Genomic DNA, 9,021 nt, shown 5'->3' with positions numbered 1-9,021 from the left:
AGTATAAGGCTGGGGGAGAAGAGAGGTGAGGAGAGGGTGGTCAACTTATATTCTTTTACTTAGTGTACGTGGGAGGTTTTCGTGTCAGTGTCACTTGGGTGGGTTCTCTTTCTATTTGTTTATTATATTTCCTTGGTAGTGAGAGAGGTTGCGGGGGGGCAGGTTGGTTGTCTTCAGTTGACACGGGGACAAATAAAAGAGAATGCCTTCATTACATTCCTGGCCCAACAAGGCAACACTTGCCATTTTTTGAGCAGGGTACAAGCAGTTTAGCCTTGCCCAGGGTGCAAGATAGCCTGGCCATGGGTGTGGCCAATGCCATGGTCCTGCTCCTCCCTTCTCCACTTGTTCAATGCATATGGGGAGAATCCTAGTGCTGTGGAGTTGGGAGGGTCTAAGAGAGTCATCTAGTCCAACCCTCAGCAATGCGGGAATCTTTTGCCTAATGTGGAGCTTGAAGCCACGGCCCTGAGATTAAGATTCTCTTGCTCTACCTTGAAAGGGTTTATTATAAATATATAAATTCCATTAAAAAATGGGTCGCTTCCAGCTGTTTATGCAAAGGGCAAGGAAAATGATGGAGGATATTGTAACAAACAAAGAAAATTGAATTTATCTGAAATGAAACATCTAGCAGGGGAAGCTAATCCTCGGGCTGTAAAAGTGTTTGCCAACTTGTCCAGCTTGCTTAGAGCCCTTGAATCATATTCAGGACAAACTTTAGACATTTTGTTTGATTACCCTTTGGACTTTCCTGACCACCTTGTTTGTTCTGTTTATCCTGGGCCTGGTGAAGAAGGAGCAGCAAGGTCTTTCCTCTGTCCAGCACTCAAGCCACTGGGGGGACTAGGAGCTCAATGCCAACTGGTTTTCCTTTTTTTTTAATAAATATTTATTCAGTTTTTCAATTTTATACAAACAATAAAGAAAAAGAAAAAGAAAAATATTAAAAACAAATCAATTTCGATATCAATTTTTCAATAACATGTTTCTTTGACTTCCTCATACCTCCCCTTCTTGTTTTCTAGTTCAAAATGATTATCCAGCAAATCCTAATCTCTTAACATTCCTTTTAACTATCACCTTATTTTCCAATCAACTTTTTTAAATTTTATAACTTAAACAATATTTATCCCATTTCTTTTTATCATAACAGCTAGAGACCACATGAATTCAATCCAGCATGCCAACTGGCTTTCCAGGCTCACAAGACAAACAAAATAGCGCCAGATCAACAGTTAGAAAAATCTACCAAGAAACACAACCAGCCAGCGCTTTCATGTTGTATTGCCCCCCACCCAATCTCTGAGCAGGACAAGATCCCAAGGATTCACTTTCCTCAGACTGAGGGACAGTGGAAACTGTAGTATCTTCAGGATATAGGCTTTATTTATACAAGATACAACCTGAGCCTGTTGTCTTTGTCCATGGAGTTTTCTTGGCAGGGATACTGGAGTGGTTTGCCAGTTCCTGCTCCAGGTGGATCACATTTAGTCAAAACTCTCCACTATGACCTGTCCATCTTGGGTGGCCCTGCACAGCATAGCTCATAGCTTCTCTGAGTTATTCAAGCCCCTTCACCACAACAAGGCAGTAATCCAAAGCACTGCTAATAACAAGGCCAGTGGAATTGATGATATTCCAGCTGAACAATTTAAAATTTTAAAAGATGATGCTGTTAAGGCGCTACACTCAATATGCCAGCAAGTTTGGAAAACTCAGCAGTGGGCAGAGGATTGGAGAAGATCAGTCTACATCCCAATCCCAAAGAAGGGCAGTGCCAAAGAATGCTCCAACTACCGCACAGTTGCGCTCATTTCACATGCTAGCAAGGTTATGCTTAAAATTCTACAAGGCAGGTTTAAGCAGTATGTGGACCGAGAACTCCCAGAAGTGCAAGCTGGATTTTGAAGGAGCAGAGGAACCAGAGACCAAATTGTAAACATGCGCTGGATTATGGAGAAAGCTAGAGAGTTCCAGAAAGACATCTACTTCTGCTTCATTGACTATGCAAAAGCCTTTGACTGTGTCGACCACAGCAAACTATGTGTTGACCACAGCAAACTATGGCAAGTTCTTAAAGAAATGGGAGTGCCTGATCACCTCATCTGTCTCCTGTGGGACAAGAAGCTACAGTTAGAACTGGATATGGAACAACTGATTGGTTCAAAATTGGGAAAGGAGTACGACAAGGCTGTATATTGTCTCCCTGCTTATTTAACTTATATGCAGAATTCATCATGTGAAAGGCTGGACTGGATGAATCCCAAGCCAGAATTAAGATTGCTGGAAGAAATATCAACAACCTCAGATATGCAGATGAGACAACTTTGATGGCAGAAAGTGAGGAGGAATTAAAGAACCTCTTAATGAGGGTGAAAGAGGAGAGCACAAAATATGGTCTGAAGCTCAACATCAAAAAAACTAAGATCATGGCCACTGGTCTCATCACCTCCTGGCAAATAGAACGGGAAGAAGTGGAGGCAGTGAGAGATTTTACTTTCCTGGGCTCCATGATCACTGCAGATGGTGACAACAGTCACAAAATTAAAAGATGCCAGCAATGACAAACCTAGACAGCATCTTAAAAAGCAGAGACATTACCTTGCCAACAAAGGTCCGTATAGTTAAAGCTATGGTTTTCCCAGTACTGATGTATGGAAGTGAGAGCTGGACCATAAAGAAGGCTGATCACTGAAAAATTGATGCTTTAGAATTATGGTGCTGGAGGGGACTCTTGAGAGTCCCATGGACTGCAAGAATATCAGACCTATCCATTCTGAAGGAAATCAGCCCTGAGTGCTCACTGGAAGGACAGATCCTGAAGCTGAGGCTCCAAGACTTTGGCCACCTCCTGCGAAGAGAAGACTCCCTGGAAAAGACCCTGATGCTGGGAAAGATGGAGGGCACAAGGAGAAGGGGACGATAGAGGACGAGATGGTTGGACAGTGTTCTCGAAGCTACCAACATGAGTTTGACCAAACTGCAGGAGGCAGTAGAAGACAGGAGTTCCCGGCGTGTTCTGGTCCATAGGGTCACGAAGAGTCAAACACGACTAAACAACTAAACAACAACAACAGTTACTTGAGCTCCACATGCTCTAGGGCAGGCTTCCTCAAACTTGGCCCTCCAGATGTTTTGGCCTACAACTCCCATGATCCCTAGCTAGTGATCAGGGATGATGGGAATTGTAGTCTCAAAACATCTGGAGGGCCAAGTTTGAGGAAGCCTGCTCTAGAGTATGTGGAAGGTGCTGCCTTTGGAGAAGGTCAAAAGGTGGGATACCATTTTGAATGAATGAATGAATGAATGAATGAATGAGTCATAGAATTGTAGAGTTGAAAGGGACCTCATGCATCATCTAGTCCAACCCGCTGCAATGCAGGAATCAAGAATGATTTAAGCCTGAATAAAAGGCATCACTTGTCCAAGACGGAGATAGAAAACCACTTTCCTTTGATTTCTAAGGCTACTTGAAATTGCAGTCCTAACCCCACCAGTAAGCCCCATTGAATTCAATAGGATTTACTTCTGAGTAGACCTTGTTTGGATTAGCCATCACCTTAATTGCTCATGGAGTGAACAAATAAAGGTAGCATTCTAATCCCCAAAAACATTATCATGAGATCCTCCCATGAAATCACCCTGCAACTGTTTAACTTGGCAGAAAATCACGGGTAGAGCATGCACTGATCATGAGTTAAATCGTCTTTTTGCTTCACTTTTCTGCTGATGAGAGAAAATCAATGGACTTCTACAGTTTAGCCAATGTCATTAGGATACTGAGCAACTACTTCTGTAATCGGTTTATCTGTATATGCTATGCTTTAACCCTATCACAAATCGACTATGGATGGGACTACTGCAGCAGCTGTAAAGAGGTAGCTTTTGGAACTGTGCCTTCTCCTTCTCCCCTGGGGTTCATCTTCCCTGTTCTGTAAACCTGGCAACCTACATTCTCCTACAGGAGAATAATGTCACATGCCACCCCAATGTTTGAGTGGTGCATGATTCCAGGGATCAGTTTCCTCGGCATGACAGTGGTGTCTTCAGGATATATGGTTTATTTACACATCCACACAACTTGAGCCTATGATGGAGGGTCTCACAGCAGTAACACCCTAAGAAGGTATTGCTTCTCCCACAGCCACAGCCTTGGAATCAAGCAGAAATAATTCAATATCAATATCATATTTATATTGCACTCAGTAATCCTGTAAGTAATCCTTACAGCAATCTATAAGAGAGGCCACTTGATTGAGCCTCCTGATCTTAATATTGAGCACACTTACTTGTCAATCTCAGGAAAGTCTGTGTGATCCAGAAAAGGAACATTAACCATATAGCCAGTACAGCTAACAGTAATTTGGTATCTTAACTGATGAGTGCAATATAGGACCCCACTGGAGTAAGGTCTTTGCCCAGTCACGTAAAACTATAATTTTCTGTTTTCTCCAAATATTGAGGATTGAATAGTTCCCCCATTATAAAATAGCATGGTAAGCCATGGAGTTCATTCTTTATGAAATGCCTTGTAAAACAAGTAGTTCAAGCCATCAAGCCCTGGAGCTTTAATGAGTTTTCATTTTTTGATGACCTCTACTTTCACCTCTTGAATTGGACTATTAAGGTACTAGTGAGGTCAGCAGAGTGTGAAACTTCTGCTTGAGAAATATCCATGTTCTAGATGCAAACAGATTAAGTGAAAAGGTGTGAATTCATGTTGCTCTGTCTCACTTAAAGTGGAAATACTAGGAATTCAGAAACAGAAGGTCAAAACTTTTAAGAGGCAGCATAATAGGAATTTGATAGTGTGGGATAACCAGTCTCATATAACCAACATGCTTTAGTCTAATTAATGCAGGAAGGGGTTGATACCATACAGTAAGTTGTCTTGCCAGACTTAGCTGGGTCAACTTCCCTTCACTTTGGGAAGAAGTACCGTAAGTAACCAGGCCATTGTTCTCTCCCAGTCTACCTGTGAAACCCAAGGTGTGAGGAGATCTGAGCTGGTTGCTCAGTCCACCACTTTTCGGCCACTCTTGAATTCCTTATACCAATAATTTAGGAATTTTCACCACTTTGGAACTAAGCCAAGTTTTACTGCAGGTGCAACCTTTCTGACTGATGTATATTTAAATGCTTTCCATTGCTGTGTGTTTTGTTATTTTAAATCTCTGCTGTGGTTTTCTCACCAAAGAATACTTGCCCGGATTATACTGACAGTTGAAAAAGAAGAAGAAGAAGAAGAGGAGGAGGAGGAGGAGGAGGAGGAGGAGTTTGGATTTGATTTCCCGTTTTATCACTACCCAAAGGAGTCTCAAAGCAGCTAACACTCTCCTTTCCCTTCCTCCCCCACAACAAACACTCAGAATATGAATATCATTTATTACGGCCATAGGCCCATACAGGTAAAAACAACACATAAATAACAGCTTGTGCCGTAAGGAGAAAAAAAAGCAATCGCTAAAACACCACTATAACAATAAAATACTATAAAATGGAAAGGCATGCTACGCCTTAATTAGCTTGTAGAGCTCCTTGGCGTCGCTTTTGGGAAAGGACAGCAACTAGGAACCTAGCCACCTTCAGGGTCGTGTGGGTATCCTTGTCCTGCAAGATTTGGGCAAGGTGGAATTTTGGTGGGGTACCCTCTAGTTTCTGTATGATTGATCCCAACAAATTTGCCCGTAGCACATTAAACAAGGGGCAAGTGAACATAATGTGCTGGAGCGACTCCAGCGTCACCTTATCACATTCGCACACGGCGGGGGCTTGGCCCTTTGAGAACCTATGTCTCAGGACATTGGAGGGAAAAACGTTAAACCTCGCTTTGGTGAAGGCCAGTCTATGTGCAACAGTCGAAAGGGAGGAGAGGTATGATGGAACGCAGTAAGTTAAAGTGATACCAATGTTCTGGGGCGAACAAACACCTCCCCCCAGCGTATAATTTCGCTGTAAATCGATGTCATCCAGTCTTTGGCGGATCAGTCTCTGAGCAGTGATTTGGTCTAGTTTTAGGGAATCTGAGGGAGAGATTCCATAACTCAGGAGTTTGGCATGGATTCTACTAGTCCAAAGGCTAGAGAATTCATCTCGCCATAAGCATTGGGCAAGGTAATGGTTTGGTAATCTATGCCACAATGATAACCAGTAATTGAAGACTTGCTTCCACAGGCAAGTTTCTAGGGATGCGACCTTCAATTCTAGTCGCATGGCTGCGTTGCTTACGCACAGGGGGAGCATTAGGAGCCGACGTAGGAATTGGCTTTGCAGAGTCTCAAGGGGAGCAAGATCTGTCATCACGGCCCAGAGCGGGGCAGCATAAGCAAGCACGGCAACCACTTTTGCCTTGAACACCTTTAGGGCCGAGGGAACATGCAAAGCTCCGTCCGAAAAGAAGAATCGGAGGAGCGCATATGACAAGGTTTTGGCCTTATTAAGTAGGTGTTGAATGTGAGCTTTCCACCCCAAATTGTATTGAAAAATAACTCGTAGGTATTGAAATTTTAGGACTTGCTCTATTTTTGCCCCACCAAGCTTCCATTTGTATAATCTCCGGCTTCTGGAGAAGATCAGGATCTTGGACTTGGCATGGTTGATAGTTAATTGATTGAGTTGACAATACATGGCAAAGATCTTCAGAGCTCTGTTTAGTCCAACACGTGTATAAGATAGAATTACCGCGTCGTCCGCATATAAAAGGAGTGGGCAGCGGTAATCCGCTAGCCTAGGCGCGTGTGTACTTGGAGATGAGTTGACTAGGGGTGCTCGCATGTCGCTGATGAATAGGTTGAATAGGCAGGGAGCCAATATACATCCTTGGCGCACTCCCTTGTTTATTGGTATCGAATTTGTAAGTTCGCCCGCTGGAGTGAATCTCACTCTGGCAAGGGTACCTTCGTGGAGCTGGCTTATGAGCCATAAGAGTCTTCTATCAATGCCCTGTTTCGCAAGTTTCTCCCAAAGAATATTTCTAGGAACGCTGTCAAAGGCTGCCTTTAGATCTAAGAAGGCAGCACAGAGGTAGCCCCGGGGGGGGGGGAGGAGTACTTCCGTGCCAGATGATAAAGAACTATCGCATGATCGGTTGTAGAGCGTTTAGTTCTGAACCCTGCTTGTTCATGGCCAATCTGGTTAGTCTCATCTACCCATCGCAATAATTTAGTCATCAAAAAGCTGGCGTAAATTTTCCCTATGATCGAAAGGAGGCTGATGTTACGGTAGTTTTCCGGCTCCGTTGGAGAACCTTTTTTATGAATTGGTACAATAATGGCCTCCTTCCATGTTTTGGGGATGAGACCGGAAGCGTTGATTGCATCGAAGGTTTTGGCCAAGATGCCGGCCCACCATTGTGGGTGTAGTTTGATGGCTTCAGCAGGGATCAGGTCGGGCCCAGGGGCTTTGCCCGGTTTCAGCTGAGCTATTAACTTGGCTATTTCGTCAGGATCGGTGGGAGGCCAAATAGGTAGGTGGGTAAACAGGTGCATCAGATGGTCGGAGGGAGCATCTGCCTGTGAGAAGCATTTCTTCAGGAACCGTTCCCATGTCGGTGCAGAGATGACTGCCCTTGGGGAATTCCTCCCCCTTCTGTTAATCAAAGACCAGAATTCCCTGGATCTGTGTGGTTTTGAAGCAGTAATCAGAGCCTGCCAACGATTATGTTGCCACTCACGCTTGGCAATTATCTGCGTGCGTTTGTAAACTTGCTTGGCTTGTGCATAGCTAGCTGGCAGAGTAGATGCATCAGAGGTCTTGTATGCATTATATATAGCACGGAGGCGCTGTCTTGCTTGTTTGCACTGAGAATTATACCAGGGAGCACCGTGAGTATACTCGTTTCGATTTAAATTTTTGGGTGGTAACCTGAAGAAGGACGTAAGATCAGTCATATGATGGTAGAAGCGCTTCAATACTATGCTATGCTCGTCTGAGGCAGAGCCTATGTTGGGATAGGGCCCGAGGATTTCTTTTTGAAAGAATTCCAGGTACCTTTGAGCCTGTGTCTCCGACCATTTGATTCCTCTTACTTGGAAAGATTCGTTGGTTACCATCTGAGTCGCATGTCTATGAGCCTCCGGCTGCCAGTTCAGGGAAAGCTTAGCAGCAAGGGGAAGGTGATCACTAAATTGTACATTCTCGATCTTAAAAGTGGAAATACACTTAAATAGATCCCTAGAGACCAACAGGTAATCGAGGACGCTGTTTGATTTAACGCTCAGGTGAGTGAAATCCCCTGGAATATCGGGGAGGCATGTGCCATTTAAGGGGACCAAATTCAAACAGATGGCCATTTGATAGAGGAGTACTCCAGCCTCATTTGCTCTGTGGTCCTTAGAAGTTCTCTTCATGATGTGTTCCAGGTCATAATTATCAAGGTTTGGGGTAACCCACCATTTGGCTTTGGTCAACGAGTCCCAATTTGCTGCCGTACGGGCATTAAAATCGCCACCAATTATGGCCGGGGTGTTAGGAAACTTAACATAGCATGAGAGCAAATGCTCTTCTAGCGAGCCCCATTTAGAGCCCAGTTCAAGGGAAGAACCCCCAGGTGGCAAGTAAACATTTGTAACTAGGAGCGAGATCTTTTCCCCCGCAATCAGCCCGGTGAGGGCGTAGGGAGGCAATGCCTGTACTAGAGTAAATTTGGAATGTAGGTTGAGGGAGATGCCTATTATTAGGCCCCCTTTAGGGCGGCCTCCTTTCAGGGAGGGGCAGGCAGGGAGTTCTAGAAGCTCAAAGCCATTTAGCACAATTTTTCCTACTTCCCACGATTCTTGGAACAAGATGATATGAAACCGATTGATATACTCCAAGAATTCTGGCTCATGTTTTTTTCCCCTCCAGCCCGCAATGTTCCAGCTGAGGACTGATAGGGGGGAGTTCCTGTTGTGTTCAATTCGCTGTCATTTCGGGGAGAGAAGTGGGTCCTTTGGAGGCAGGGCAGACCCCACAAAAAAGTCAGTTATTTTACTTTGCATGGCAGGCACCTGTTGGAGGTGCCTAATCTTGGAGTTGGTA

This window comes from Podarcis filfolensis (genome assembly GCF_964270895.1).
Source record: "Podarcis filfolensis genome assembly, chromosome: 6".
Lineage (NCBI taxonomy): Eukaryota > Metazoa > Chordata > Lepidosauria > Squamata > Lacertidae > Podarcis > Podarcis filfolensis.
The sequence above is the reverse complement of the archived record's forward strand: the minus strand, read 5'-3'. Positions refer to the sequence as shown.